The sequence below is a fragment of the Protopterus annectens genome, chromosome 3.part0 (genome assembly GCF_019279795.1).
Source record: "Protopterus annectens isolate FY-2018-M chromosome 3.part0, PAN1.0, whole genome shotgun sequence".
NCBI classification, from domain to species: Eukaryota; Metazoa; Chordata; order Ceratodontiformes; family Protopteridae; genus Protopterus; species Protopterus annectens.
Window position 1 is genome coordinate 1293248416 of NC_056731.1, and position 17494 is coordinate 1293265909.

The following is a 17494-nucleotide window of genomic DNA, read 5'->3' on the forward strand; positions in this document are numbered from 1 at the left end:
ATATCCTCTCTAAGTGACATGATAAACAACCATATGGGTGCTACCCTGCTTTCTGTCCAAGATGTTTGAACTCTTCCCATAATGGACTGTGTGCTCCTACAATATAAAATTTCAAACTTGCCCCCATACAGGTCTAATCAGTTCCACGATGGTGTTGCTAAGAGGCCTAATGCCTCCCCTGTGGTGTACAGAGTCACATTAACGTTATTTGGTATGCAGCACATGTAAAGTCTAGATATGCGTGCAACACGTATGAATGCTGCAACTCCTCAGTCATTTTACATCCACTAAGCCTATAGTAATGCGGGGCATGTGCTGGACTGTGCAAAACAATATAAAATAAAAGTAAACATTGCCTCTTGGTATTAAAGCTTGTATTCGGAAAATTCTATTATCAGATTGAGTAATACTGCTATATCAGGTACAGGCATTATTGCTTAAGCCCCATACCTATAGTCATATAGTAATACTAAATACAACTAAAGAATACTAAAGGTATTCCTAGTCAGTCCCTGACTGCTACACTTACTTTAATTATGTAGTGTCTGAGAGTCTGTTAAGAGCCTTGTTCTAAAGGTATTCACTATTATACAATATGTTGCTTGCAGTACAGGTCAAGATTGTAAGCGGACCCTAGTTTTGTGTCTGAGAGAAGGCTATACCCATGGAATACAAACTAAGTTTTTAAAGAGTAAGGGTACAGGGTAGTGTCAAGAAACTCTATTTAAGTTGGGCAGCCAGATACATATGTCATATACTCTGGCAGCAAAGGAGAAAGCTGTTTTTACCGAGCCAATTAATATACATACTTATAGCATTGGATCCCCCTTCTTCTCCCTTTCCGCGAATATGGGGGACGCTTTGACGTTAACATAACTAGCTGCTTGAGTAAGGGCACCATACATAAACACTTGTCTCAGACAGAGTCTTTCTTTTAGACTACCTAGCTGTGCTAAGTCCTTCTACTGTCAAGTCAAAAGCGTCTGTAGCATAATATTAGTCACTAAAACCACACATATATTTGTAAATAGATGGACTCCCGTGAGTATACACCCTTGTGATGGCATGCTGTCATATACATCCGCTACTTCATTCTACTCTACCACAGACCATGCCACAAGCTATCTAAACTGCATATCAAATAGTATTCAGTCTTAGAAGCTCAGTGGGCGATGTAGTAAGGATTCTAGGTAGGTTATGTTTTGGAAAAGGTATATTTTGTACATATGTATAGTAAAGTTTAGGTTAATGTTTATATGTATATATACTTCTTCATACAAGGAGTATGGGTGGTTAGGCACTGGGGTTAGTCTGAAGAAGTTGTGGGCTACCTTCTGTCTCAATGATAATCTCTTCAAAAAGGCAGTGTTAAAGATATATCAAGTTTTTCGCTCTCACTTATACCCAAAAATAAATCCTCCTAAACAAACCAGACACATGTAGGTATAACAATAATCTCCCTTTTATTCCACTCTTCAATAACACAAATTAAACTAAGGAATTCAGTAGCTGGCAAATAGACTGTTGGAACGTTAAAGGCTTACAGAATGCTGAGAAAAAAAACCTAATACTACATCTTTTCTTTAAATCTCAGGCTAGTATATGTTACTTACAGGAGACACATCTACCCAAAGAATGCTGGGAAAAAACTTCCAAAAAAAAATGGATCAGGACTATAATAGCCGGGGGCGATAGTTCAAACTCTAAGGAGTAGCAATCCTAATTAAGAGACAATTCCAGGGCAACATCATAGACGCTAAGTCCGATAAATACGGTAGGTGGTGTTATTTTACATCCATAGTTCCGGATTCTACTAAACCCGCTTTATTTCTGAACGATATGGTCCATGCACCCAACAACACCTCTTCATCATGGATATTTACAATATCCTTAGCTCATTCCTGATCACCTTTTTATTATTGGAGGAGACTGGAATACAGTTATAAATCCCAGCTTAGACCGCACCAGTAACTCACCCTCATATAACTACCAAGCCTCTACTGCTCTGGAAGAACTAATGGCGGACTTTAATCTCATGGATACTATTGTCTTTGGTGCGGATGTAGCTAAAAGCAGTATGTTCACTTTTTATTCCCACTGCCACAAATCATGGTCACGTCTAGACTTCTTCCTAATCTCTAAATCCCTTTCTAAATTCAAGATTACACTAAGATGTGAACCTAGGTTATTATCGGATCATGCAAAAATCTCCCTTAGGATTATCTTCACATCCGGTACCTCCCCCCGGGCAGACTGGTCCTTTAACAACAACTTATTAAAACACAAAGAAGTGGTAGAGAGAATTAATAGGACATTGTCGGAATTATACGCAGGGTTTGGTTGTTCTCAGATAGCGCTAGACATACAATGGGCGGCCTGCAAGGCTGAACTAAGAGGGTATCTGATTAGTAAAACCGCATTCTTTAATAAGCTTAATAAAAGGAAAGAATCGCTCTTACTCTAAGGCTAGCATCCCTGGAAAGAGAATTTAAAACACATCCCGACTCCAAACTAGAGGAAATGATCAATACTACACATAAAGAAATATGTGGGCTACATTTATACAACTACTCGATACAGGAACAAAGACAAATTGCAACATACTCTGAATGGGCACAAATCCCATCTAGAACACTGGCTAGAATACTCAAAAACAATAGCGGTGCTCCAACAATTTCCATTTTACAACATAAAGGGGAAATCTACAAAACAGACTGCGAGATTATCAAGCTCTTCTATGACATATACTCGGACATTTATAGCAATAACAAACACAACAATTCTAGACTGCAGATGGATAAATTTCTTAATTCAATCAACTTCCCATCTCTCACCCAGGAGCAAATATCCATACTATCAGCTCCGTTTAATTTGCAAGAGATTCAAAACGCTATTAATAAACTCAAAATAGGCAAATCCCGGGCCCGGACGGCTTCACTACTAATTTTTCAAAACTTTTAACTCAAAAATTGCCCCTATCCTCCTAGAAGTATTTAACTTCATAGTGAATCATGGAATTACTGACATACATTGGAACAATTCAAAAACAATCTTACTACTTAAAAACAATAAAGAAAAAACAGACCCACATAACTACAGACCCATCTCGCTTATAAATGTTGATATCAAAATTTTCTCTGCCATTTTAGCCAATAGACTTAAACAGGTATTACCATACTTAATATCACCTGACCAAGCTGGGTTCATGTCCAATAGACATACATGGGACAATACATTAACACTAGACTCTCTTATCCAGTTTACCAAAAAGAAAAACCCGCTATATGCCTTAACCTTAGACGCATCAAAAGCATTCGACAGGGTAAACTGGGAATTCCTCTTCCCCACGTTAGCACTTTTTAATATACCCACATCCTTCCTAGTTATGATCAGAACTATCTATTCAAACTCATACACATATCTCTATATAAATAAAAAAAGATCCAATCCTATCCAGATTACTAATGGCACAAGGCAAGGTTGTCCACTCTCCCCTTTCTCTTTAATCTATTTATTGAACCTTTTTCTTATTTCTTACTCAAAATACATTTCATAATATTCCAAAATCCTAAACACTCAAGTAGCACTTTCAGCCTTCGCTGATGATCTAAATCTCTACTTCCAATACCCTAACACAGACCTGCCAAAAATATTAAAAGCAATCTCCTCCTTCTCTGAGGCCTCTGGCTACCAAGTCAATGATAAAAAATCACATATTCTCCCAATAAATCCTGAAGCGCATAAACCCTTTTTCTTCCCTGAATCCCCCTTTCACATCACATACAGCCTCAAGTACCTCAAGGCCAACTTTGAACACAACCAAGCCTCTATGATTCAAAACAATCTGTTAAAATCATGGTCAATCATCTGTCAAGACCTACAAAGGTGGAAGTTATTGAATCTATCATTTCTCTCAAAAGTAGCTATTGTGAAAATGAATGTTCTCCCTAGACTCCTATATCAATTTAGTGCGACAAATACAATTATATCCAACAACCTTTTTTCACAGATTGAAAACATTGATCAAATTTCTCTGGTTCCCTAAGAATGTCAGGATCTCTTCTTCCAAGCTAAGTCTTCCCAAGGAGAAAGGTGGGTGGGCCTCCCAAACTTCCAGCTGTACTATCTGATCATTAGCTCTAACAGACTGTGGTCCATTGTGAACATGAACAACAAAACCCAAACCCATAACCCAGCGTGGTTAAAGATATGGCACAAACATATCCTATCTAACAAAATTAATCCTAAGGCTATTCCCTTCTTATCATCCACTTCTTTGAATAGCTTAAAATTATTCTCTTTACTGAAACACCAAATAAAACTCTTTCAAAAGCTGATTAAAGACATCAATCTTCAATCTATATTACCCTTTTTTCAACCATTACACCTCAACCCAAATCTTAAAATTAACAATAAGATGGTAGACCTTGCTGACTTCCCCCACATCAAAGACCTTAAAGTTTGGGATATTCTTAAATACAAATCCCTGTCGCTTGCCGAACTTCGATTAACACTCAAGGTTAACAACAAATACTCAGTAATACTACGTCAACTCAGGGAACTCATCTCTTCACAAATCATCAATACAGCCCCCGACATACAGCTAATGGATAAACTAAATCTAATTATCAATACACTGGCTAGCAATAATAAAACAATTTCTTCGTCCTACAAACTATTACACCCCCTACTCTACAAAGGAAACTGCCTACTCTCCAAATATTGGGACAATCAAAACCACCAGATTACGGAGGACCAAAAAATACTAGCCATAAAAACTAGCATTGAATTATCCCCCTTTAAGAAACTTCTCTACACTCAACTGATGTTGAATAACAATGCATACCTTACCCCCACAAGAATCCACAAATTCAACCCTAATAGCTCTCCGCTATGTACATGCTGTCCAGGTGCTAAAGCTGATCTTCTACACATTATGTGGCACTGCAATAACTCTTACAAACTCTGGTGTTCTCTCAAAGTGCTGCCTCAAAAATGGGCTACTATAGCTCCACCCTCTCATGGGAAACGGCTATTCTAAATATTCCTCCCCATGGTCTGCCCAAGCTTCATCTTCATATCCTAATAACGCTGTGTTTCCTTATAAAACTCTATATTACCCATAATTGGCTGGATCGCACCAAATTATGTTGGCGGGATTTAAGACTATGGCCACCAAATATATCTCAGCACAGAAGTTCATAATAAACGGACCCAAGAAAAGAGCCTACTTCAGTAAACTTTGGAAAAGCCTGTTCGAAGTAATCTTATGTGACTAAGATATGGTTAACCTACAAACCTCTCTTGTGCCCTTTCCCCTTTTTTCTTTCTCCTTTTTCTTACCTTCCTACTCTCTACATACCATATCCCTTGTTCTGAAGGGTCTATCTATCCTACTACAAGCCAAGTAGGGCTGCTATTACCTAACCGTATAAATAGCTTCACTGCTGCCTCCCTCCCTGTCCAACACTGGTAGCTTTGTAAATAGTGTTTAGTTTGGGTTAAGTTGTTAGTTTGTGTACCATGTATACTGCAAGAGATTGTATTTCTTCTTAAGATCATTATAAACATGTCTTTTTGTCCCTCTCATGTACTTATATTGCTGTAAACCATTATGTGTGTTGTATTGCCGTAACTCTTATTGCTTGTACCATCATAGTATGCATGGTTTTTATTTTTATTATAAAAATAAAAAATAAAGTTTTAAAAAAATGTTCTATTCTATCTTATTACTTAAATATCTTTCTTAAGAATTGTGTGTTCTGAGGCTATGATTCTTGTATTTCTGGTTTTACCATAACTCGTTCTGTATCACATTTGTTGTTGTGTAATCTAGTAGCATATCTTTAGCTATTTCTAGCTCACTCAGAGCTTTCTTCTTTATTCAGTGGTACCTGTCTGTATTATTTGTGTATTTATGTTTCTGCTAATGTAAATAAACTTTTAGCCAGGGATTCTCAGCCTAATGTAATGTATTTGTTTGGTTTCATTTTCTCCTCCCGCCCCTGTAAAGCTTAGTAAATGTATTTCATATCCTGTTTTTCACTGTGTATCAATGTGGCTGTTTAGTTTGCCTGATACAACTTAGAATTCTATATGATTTCGTGCTATGACTTATTGTATGTCATAGTGGCTCTGAATATTGGTACTAAACACAGCTGGATAACCCATTCACTAAAAAATAAAGTAAAATATATTTTGGTCTCCTAAGTGTGAAAAATAAAGCAGTTAATGTACCATGTCTTCTTTTGTTTAATGCTTTTTGCATAGTTCTCCAATGAGAGCTATTGATTTAGGTGCTGCAGTCTTTAAGCTTTCCTTGCCTTCTATTATTATGTGATATACCTTTTATCTCATATACCACTGCCTTTTAATAGCATTTTATTAAATACGTCTTACGAGTGAAGTTGTCTTTTTATCTCAGTCTTCTGTTCCAGATATTCTACTTTTGCAGTGGGAAGAATAATGATTGCAGCCATATATAATAACATAATGAAATTACCCTTCACTTTGCATATTTTCATAATGAACAAAATGATTTGCAGCGTCACCAGTTTCTGTACTATTGCAGCTGTGGACCTGAAGTTGGCAGAAATCACTGAAGTTTGCTATATTTTCATACTACAGGGTAAAGCTAAGGACTCATGCAGCAAATATAATAAAGGTTTGTGATGCATGAATAGACAAGGATAACTGGGCTGATGGGTCATGTTTTTAAAGTGTATAAATAAAAACAACATGCCAGAACAGATTTAATGCAGTAGAGTTCAGTTTAATAGCTAAGCAAATTTCTAGCACTTCTAGATATGTCTGCATAATAAGCCACATGAGAACAAGCTGATGAACATTAAACCCATGTGACAGCTCCAGGTTTAATTCCAGGATCATCCTACTTGTGCCTCCAGGCATTTAATATTGCTTGTTTGTATTACATTAATAACTGTAAAATCATTCTCCCTAAAAAGCTCTTGAAATATTTCATCTTATAGCTCATGTGGTGGGCAATGTAACTGCATAGACATTGTCATTTATCTACTGTAGTGAAAATGATATAAAATTTTCTTTGTATATTATTCATCAGTTGTCTTAATTTTCACATTTCTCTAAATTTCTCAATAACTGAGCTACACAGACAGAGCTGCTTATCATCACATAAAAGCTTACAGCTTACAGCTGGATGACCAAAATGCTACAGAACGCAGGTGCAAAGCTTGATTGTCTGCTGTAAGTTGTAAAAAAAAATACAAGATTAATGTATTTATTGTAAAGTCTAGTTTAAGAAATAGAATCTAATACACACTACTTCTGTAAACAATATTTTTTTCCAGTTTACCATTTGGGACAGGAGTATTTGTCTGAAATGTGCGGATATAACTTGAGTTTTTCAGAAAGCTAAGGATGCAGCCATTAGACATTAGCGTATAAATTTCCAGAGCCCTTTTAGAGGAATAAGTTAATAATATGTTCTTTGTTTAGATTACCATAAAAAACAGCAGAACTGTTTATATGTCATTGTGGATCTGTCACACACTTCTGCTCATGCATATTTCATAAACCTTTACTTTCTGATTCATCATTAGTGGCACAATGGACAGCATTGTTGCCTCACAGCAAGAAGTTCTTTAGTTGGATTCTTGGCAGAGTTGCCCTCCTTGCAGAATTTGCATGTCTCCCTGAATTTGCATGACTTTCCTCCTGGTGTGCACGTTTCCTCCCACATTCCAAAGTCATGCAGTAGGTGGATTGCTCACTTTTAATTGTCCATAGGTGTGAGTTTACATGCAAGTGTATGGCATAGAAGAACAGCCGTGGCAGTGCTAGCCAATTGGTAGTGTGAAACCTGGTTCTAGATGATTTTCACTGTTGAAGGGAGACCCTGACCCCATGTGAAAAATGGGAAAAAGGGCTGATGGATGGATGAACTAATGCCGGTTACATGCTTGCAGTCTAGATGATTCAAAACCAGCAATTGATTTCTATTTTGAGTGGTAAATTCCCAGAGTTATTGAGAATTTTACCCGAGTCTCTATAAGGGTTATTAGTTATTGGTTTTCATCTAATAAAAGCCCTGTCAGAAGTACAGGCTGCTGTTGGCTTTCTACTGTTTATGTATTACATTTGAATTGTTGTTAAGAGCCATTTTTTCTGTTGAGTGTCCAGCTAACAAGGTACAGAACAGGCCTTTATCTTATTATATGAATTACCTTATTTTAGTGATTATTCCATTCTGGTCTTTGAAACTGCTTTGGTAACTATAGATTTAACTAGTATCATCCAGCCTGGCATCCAATAAGTTCTCCTTGGCTATATTCCAATATTTTGGAAATAACAGTACCTAGTGCTAAGTTATATATTAGTGAGTTACATACCATAGATACTATGTAGTGGGCCGCCAAATTAAAAAAAAGCAAAGAAAGGCCACCCATCAGAATCATAACGTGGAGGAGAAAGTGATAGCAATTTTGCCTATGTCAGTGAGACTGTTTTAAACACTTATAGACTACAAAAATGTTGAGTGGCTTGTGTTTAAAGTATTTTGATTATGTGAATTTCTCTGAAGCATTCTGTTAGCATTTTTTATTTTATCCTACTGTAAACCAGATAATTAGATTAGTGCACTTATCCCAGAGAGACCCATTCAGGTATGAGTGGTGAACAAGAGAATGACATAAGCACTCCTTAATGATATTAGTAGTAGCACACAGTTAAAGGCATGCTGTTGTTAGTTCTGTAAGCAGTTATGTATAAATGTAAAAAATTTAAATGCAAAGTATGCAAGGGAGGAATAGCTTCAGGTGTGCAAGGTACATGTGCTAATGTGCTGCAGCAGTAAGCATGGCAGATGAGCATATTGAGGGGCAATGAGGGGATGTGCTAATAAAGGTGGGTGATGCTAGGTGTTCTCCTAAATGTCAGGTGCATTGTGTATGTGTTTGTATGTGTGTGTAACAATGTGTGTATCTTTAATTTCATTAGCAGGTAAACCAATTTGTTGTCATCAGTGCTCCCAGGGCCATATCATTTAATTTTAAAGTATTAAATGTTACCATTGGCAAGTATTCAATAAACTGGCAACAGGACCCATGAATGGCAATGCAATGTTCAATTATAGAAACAGTTATTCCAAAAAATAAAAATAAACAAAGCTGCTACTGAAAAGGAGGTAAGGCCTTAAGTTGACTTACAAGTCACTTGATGACTGCATGCGTATTATTTCAGTTGGAAAGATGAAAGAAATACTGCTTTTGCATATTGGAAAAATGTTTATTGTTGTTTGCTTTGCATATCATTCAACATCTGGAGGAAAATGTATCTACTTAATCTAAGTAAAGAACAGCTATTTGTATGTGATTTCAAAATTACAGATCACAAAGAAAACCAACTGACCTTCAGGACTTCAAACAATAATACCAATAAAATTAATAGAAACAAAGGAATGAATCAGTGGGCATGCTTACAAATTCATACACATTTATTTTAAAAGGAAAATATGTAATGAAAATGCAAGGTGGTTTTCATATGACATCATGTGTGAAGTGCCTACCATTGTTGTGTTTTCATAAAATAAACAGAATGCAATGTGCAGCAGTAGAAAAGATATGAACTTTCAATCTGAGTACATGACAATGTGCATGGAAGTTAAATGGCAAGGACAGTGTACTCATATGCATTTCTCTCAAGATCCTTGGGGCCCAATATGAATAACTGCATTTCATTTAATCCATGTCATTATTCAAACCCAAAATATCTGAGAGCCTTAAAGACATGGAGGGTCTCTAGCCAAAACAGAGATGACACCATGTTACCAAAATATGAAAAGCCCCTTTGTACCTTCTGGAGTGAGGGCAAGATGCCTGCAATAGCTTGATAGATGTATATGCATGTGTGTGTGTGTGTGTGTGTGTGTGTGTGTGTGTGTGTGTCCCTTTCCCTGGGGACTGTCTGATCTCACTCAGAGTTTGTATATATAAATAGTGATGGAGGATTTTTTTTTTTTTAAGTAAGGTTTGCATGTGCCAAGAAGCAACCTCAGCACATGCGTACTAGGAAGCTGAAGTTTGTGGTTTACCTTCAGGATGTCAACATTCATGTTAGTTGACCAACTGAAGGTAAATCATACCAATGTAGATATAGATATATGAGAGGAATAAAGTGAGAAAAATGAAATTCTCTCACCTTCTTTCTCTTGTATTCTCTTAGGCAGCCACCGTGACAGGTGGATGGTGATAGTTTAGGTTGGATGTTTTCAGTGTTGATGAAATATCTGATGACAGATAGTATTGATCACACATGGCTGGATGCATTCCGCCTTGGAATATGTCTGACCTTTAAACAACATGGAGATGATTACATTGAATGATTGTACCTGTACTGAGTCAGTTATGGATATTCCAAATGACAAACAAACAAACAAATAAATAAATAAATAATGTTAGTTTTGTTAATAAGTGCAAAGTCATGCAGATTATCATCAAGATTAGTAGCCTCAATTGAACCATATTAGAATTCTTAAAACAAATAGTATGTCCATGAAAATGAAAAGCAATACTTGTCCCGGTCCCCTTCAACAAAAACAACACACCGAATGACATTTGACAACCTTTATTAAAACTTCCATAAAATAACTTTTATTACCAAATTTGTTAAATACAACTGGACATAGTGTAGTCAATTCTAAACACAGCATAAACATCCTTGCAATGTTAATCAGGACAGCGTACCTGCTCATCCGGCCCCAGTAGGCAGCACCCATGCCTTTGCTCACTTACTTTACTTATAAACATCCTTATAATGTTAACCAGGGCAGCATATCTGCTCATTCTGTCCAGTAAGCAGCGTCCATACCAAATATTAATCAGGACAGCATACCTGCTCATCCAACCCAGTAAGCAGCATCCATACCTTTGCTCACTTACTAAACCATTCACTGAATTACCTTCAAACCAAATAAGCAGCATCCTTACCTTTGCTTCCTTATCTATTCAACAAAAACTCCTTGAAATGCACCACCAGATGTCAGAGGTGCAACAGAAGAGGACAAGCCTGTCCCTCTTCTCCCCATAATGAAATAAAATAACCACAATCCCACAAATCCGCTAACAAAAAAGGGAGGGTGGGAGGGTAGCAAGTTCACACCAAAATGTGATTACTTACACAGCTACACTCAACTAAATCCCTTTAGCACCTCCCACCTTTATCACATTTCCTTCCAATCAACCCTCCCACCGTTTAACCCTTTCACCTCCCCAATCCATTGAACTTCCATTAATATCAACCTAAGACCCCCTTGAAGATGTCCCAGGACAACTTGGCTTGTGACAAGCCTCATTTGTCCCGGTCCCCTTCAATAAACACAACACTCCGAATGACATTTGATGACCTTTATTAAAACTTCTATAACATAACTTTGATTACCAAATTTGTTAAATACAACTAGACATAGTGTAGTCAATTCTAAACACAGCATAAACATCTTTGCAATGTTAATCAGGACAGTGTACCTGCTCATCCGATCCAGTAAGCAGCACCCATACCTTTGCTCACTTACTTTACTTATAAACCTCCTTATAATATTAATCAGGACAGCGTACCTGCTCATCCGATCCAGTAAGCAGCATCCATACCTTTGCTCACTTACTAAGCCATTCACTGAATTACCTTCAAACCAAATAAGCAGCATCCTTACCTTCACTTCCTTATCTAGTCAATAAAAACTCCTTGAAATGCACCACCAGACACCAGAGGGGGAACAGAAGTGGGCAAGCCTGTCCTTCTTCTCCGCCACCAGCCTGCCCAGGCTGTTCCCCCCTCACCACCAACTTCCATAAGCTAGCTACCCTTGGTGAATAAGGCCAAACATCATTCGGTGTACAATAATTGCCAAGACATTACCATCCCCCTGGCAATTACCTAATGCTTACCAAAGCATCACCTGCCACTGGAGCAAAAATACTCAACCCCAACCACCAAATTAAAGCAATTGCATATCAGCCTTCCCAAACAATTCCTTTACTTGCCCAATGACTTGCAGAACCTGAAGAACTTCAAAATGCCATTTAACAACTGCCTTGCCAACATAAGCTACCCATATCAGAAGTAAGGCACCTAAACCCCATGATAGCTTTAGCAGTTTGACCATCTTTATCAATACCCTTGAATGCCACCAATATACCAATCTGAAAACACCCTATGCCACAGCTCAAAACCAAATTATACCAGAATGAAAATATCCTATGCCACCTGGTCAACACAAGATTAGTGACATGCCAACCCAATCCTGCTTGTAGAAACTAAACTATATCAACTATTAAGCCTACCAAAGTAACCCATTCAAACTGGCCAAATAAACATGTTGTACATCTGCAGGAAATCACCACTGCCCCAACTGTAATGTGCCTTAATGACCATTGAATAAAATTACCTAATACCCTATAGCCTCTCCACCACTCAGAACATCCACAAAACCAAACCATTACCTTTCAAGTCCATTTCCATCACAGCATTGACTGTTACTCTCTCAGCACTCCATCTGTAACCTCAATGTGCCCACCCAAGTGATCAGGACTTCCACTGAAACCTGCATTCAGATTTAAACATGCAGCAAAACCATTCTCACTATGACAACCATGTAACATATGTGTTCTATATGTCTTCCCGTACAAATATATCCAATCTTCAGTAACTAGCAACTTAGCAGCATGGAAGAAAACCCAAGAGTACCCAGCAAAACCCACACAAACACAAGGCGGGCACGCAAGGCCCACAAAACTGGCGGATAATCAAACTGGAGAACCTCTAGCTGTAAAATGACACAAACTGCTGCACCACTGCATCCCATAATATTTAAATATTAAAACTCTTAAATCTACCATGGATTGTACATTAACCTGTAACACAAATCAAATGAGGACATAAAACATAATACTTATTCTAGAGTTAAACAAAAAGTTGGTTGTGCTTCTTTCTTCTTCTTCTGAATCACTGTGCTTGCCTTTCAACCTATCCATTTCTGATTACTCACCCAATGACCCCACCACTTATCCGACACAAAAGCATGATCATCTGTGAACTCACTGTATCTCACCACTGGAACTCAGCACACCATCATCTACAAAGAAAAGGACAAAAGTAAATCCTCTAATATGTAAGGAGAAGGAACCATCTTATACCCATCTATTCCACACTGCAGCCACAGCATTCCAAGACCCCATTTGCAAGAAAGAAAAGACATGTAAGTCTTCCAAAATACATAACACACATTCCAAGACATCCTCAAGGACAACCTATCCTGCCACCGTGGGAAGAAATGTACCACTGCCACCCACATCTATGACAAAGCAACCAAAACTGAAGCTATGCCTCCAATGCCCTATCAAATAGCCTAGTCCTTCTCTTCTGTCCCATTTCACTCCCTCATTATGCAAGATCCTAAGGCTCTTCTAACTCCTTCTCTGTTTCTATACCATGTGCTTACGCTACTGCTCAGACTGTAATGCCTCTACTCTTAACTCTCCCACTATCTTTCTTCATCACCAACTTTCTGGCTATTATTTCTTAACTGAAACCAACATTTTATTTTATGTACTATAACAGTCAATGTCTTAGACTGCACTGCCTACATACTACTTTTGGACACACAGGTTATGTATACGATGAGAGTGACTATTGTTGTATATAATGTTTAACTTGATAGAATTGTCTAGATGCGTAGTATATATTGCAATATCCTGTATCATAGTTTATGTTCTTTCCACTTATTTTGTATAGTATTTTTACTGACTATGGCAGTAAAGTCAGGGCTAATTGGTCTGCTAACATACTGACTATGGCATTAAAGTCAGAACTAATGGGTCTGCTAACATACTGACTATGGCAGTAAAGTCAGAGCTAATTGGTCTGCTAACATACTGACAATGGCAGTAAAGTCAGAACTAATGGGTCTGCTAACATACTGACTATGGCAGTAAAGTCAGAGCTAATTTGTTATAGACCCTCAGGTTACAGGTGTTACTATATCTGCTTCCAACATATGCATACTGATATATGGTTTAAAGTCCAAACATTCTATGACAGCCTGTATACTGTAATAATCCACAATCTGTCATCTCTTCAAAAGTCTCAAGAAAAATTTGGGTTCTGGAAAATGTACAGTAAAACAAACCCATCACTCCAGCCACCCTACCAAATTTAAAAGAGAGCAAGAGAGCAATATGTAGAATCATAGCTCTCAACTTTCCATTTCCAAAATGTGAAACACAAGCCCTCAAAATGTGGAAAACATGGGCAAGATGTGACTTACAATCAACTTCAGCTATGAAGGTCATAGGATAGTTAAAATACATGACAAAGCCTCAATTAATGGGGGAAACAAGGATGCAAAACTAGGGGCAGATTAGCTATTGCTCTTATAACTTCAGAAGTTACCAGAATAATAGGATTCTTGTTAACACGCATTTCCTGAAGGAGGTGAAGTCTGAAACCAAAATATATGTCATATTTAGTGAGTTAATCCAAAGTAATTGCCAGAAAACTATAATTTTGTGAGAGACAGACCCTCAAAAAAAATTGAGGCCAAAATTTGGACATTCTGCCAAAAGCTGTACAGTTGAAAGGTGTGTCAGGCTGATTTTTTATTTTTTTTGAAGGACATGAAATCCGGACAGCTCTGCCTTCCCCTCCTCCCCTCGTGGCCCGTGAAAACTCATTCCAAGTAGACCTTCCATACCACATGCCATTTTTGAATTAAACCTACTTTCTCATGTGCAGGAAGCTTCTGAGTCACTGTCCAGCCTTGCCAATTAAATTACTTGCATCCTTGCTAAAATGCGACTGAAACTAATTACTGTCTTCCAAAGCATCGTCTATAAAATCATGAATTAAAACACCTATTCTCAAACTGAAACAATGGTAATGAGATGTAGTCATACTATGTGTTACCTCATCTTAAGACCCTGACAAAAAAAAAATATTTCCTGTCCCTTTTAGCTAGATTTTATATGTTCAGTAACAAGGCACCCTTCTGTCAATCCCACTGATTATAGTAGCATATATATCACTTCTGAATATCCTCTTTAGCCGGTTAATAGACAATAGACTATTCCAAAGCATGCCACCTCCACACTGCACTGCCATCACCATCTAGCGACCCCAATTCTAGTGAAACACAAATGGCCAGTAACAACTCTGCCCACGAACCAAACACATCAGATACAACCCAATCTTTTTTCTGTCAAAATTATTTAAATATTCCTCTAATAAACCAATAAAGTTGCTAGTGTACCAGGACTTGCTTCAACATGCCTTTCTTGAAGGATCTAAAGTCTGAAACTGAAAATTAATTACTTCAGTCATCCGATATTCCCTGTGATCAGCAAGAAGCCACAGAATTATGAAGAACTGGCCAAAGTATAAGCCGAAAAGCTGGACATTCTGCTAAATTGCTAAACTGCACAGCCAGAAAACCACAAATATATGAGGAACAGACCAAAGCATTCAACCACGATTCATTTTTAGTTAGTTATGTAAGCCTAAATATATTTGATAATGTGTTAGCCGAGTGCTAACTGCTCCTATGCAATATGCGTAACCAGGTAACTCCTTCCACCTTATCTTGACACCATTAAGAAACACCAACACCATTGTACAACCATACCTGTATGCTACGAACAGTGAGACAAATGGAGAAACTAAGGGCACCAACTGCAAGCATTTGCTCTCAGCAAGTTGGGTAGTAATGGGTCTTGCTTTAACATGACTTTGAAAGGTTAGAACATGCAACCGAAATGTCCAGCCTTATTTTACCTATTTAAAGTGGAAGTTGGCACAATACCGGGTCTTGGACATAGAAGTATGATGCTATCGTTTCATGAAGGTAAGCCGTACTGCCCGCCTGAATTGCTTACCAGGACCTTAACGCATAGACCATGCAATACCTAAGCGCCAGCACATGCACGGAACAAAGATGCTCCATAGCCCGTGAAAAACTCACGGAGAACCATAAAACAAAGCAACCAACAAGTTAACTGAGGAGAAAAGGCAACCTCAAAAGAAAAAGAAAACAACCAGGGTGTAGTCCTTTCACAAACCTGCATGGCACAAAACCCCCCACAATAATTATACGGTCAGAACCTGCAACCTTTACCGTTGAGACTTGAGAGTCAGTCAAGGGAGGGAGAGTAACTCACCTACGTGGTTTTAAGTAAATGGCCATTCAGTTTCATCTTTACATAAGTGCAGTGATTTAAGTCCCCTGCACAGCTATGCGTATATTCCATCTACTTGCCATAAGAAACCAATCATTTATAACCTGCCACCTTTACATTTGAGACAACAAGATGATTTAAATAACTCTTACCCCAAAGGTATAGTCAGAAAACTAATTTTGACTTTTGAGAAATAACTACAGCGTACTAGTTTGGAATACGGGGCATTATTAGAGAAAGGAATACCTTCTCAAGCCCTCCTAAAGGATTAACCGCAGGGAGATAAACCTAAACTCTGCCCTACCCAATGTATAGCCCTAAACTTGGAAGCCTGTCTCAAGGAAAAAAAAAAGTAACACCACCATACCTCACCACTATTAGCCCCAAAGCCTACTTGTACCCTGAAGTACCAACCGGTCATCAAGGACGTGGTACTTGCTGTAGCAAGTTCATGCCAAAATGTGATTACTTACCCAGCTACACTAAACTAAATCCCTTAAGCACCTCCCACCCTTATCTCATTTTCTTCCAATCAACCCTCCCACCGTTTAACCTTTTCACCTTCCCAACCCATTGAACTTCCAATAATATCAACCTAACACCCCCTTGAATATGTCCCAGGACAACTTGGCTTGTGCCAAGCCTCATGTATCTAAATTTGAAAACTTCAGAAAATTCCAAGCTTCAAAAAAGAAGCAAGAAATATTTTAAAATATTTCAAAATAATATAAAAATGAATTACAGAGGAAGGCATTAACAATGGCAGATGATCGGACACAGAATGATGTATCTGACATATATACAATCATCTGTGAAACTGTGTGAAACTATACAAAATAAATTAGTTTTGAAAAATAATAAATGTTACAGCAAGCTATGGGCATAGTAATGTCAATGGCAGTTATGTGGAAATGGTGCTTGTAATATATAATAAAATGTAACAGAATGCTGGGTTACACCCCCTGCACTACCTTAATAAAGCATCAAAACCATAGTCCTGCCACTGTATCTACACATAACCCTTCACCTTACCTTAAAAATATCCTTCCCATAACCCTACCACTAAACAAGACAGGCTCAGAGACACACACACAAACACACGCACGCACACACATGCACACACACACACACACACACACACACACACACACACACACACACACACACACACACACACACACACACACACACACACACACACACACACACACACACACTAACACACGCAAAACACCAGATCTATCCCTTAAGCCTTACCCTAACCCTAATCCTAACCAAGATACACTCATATA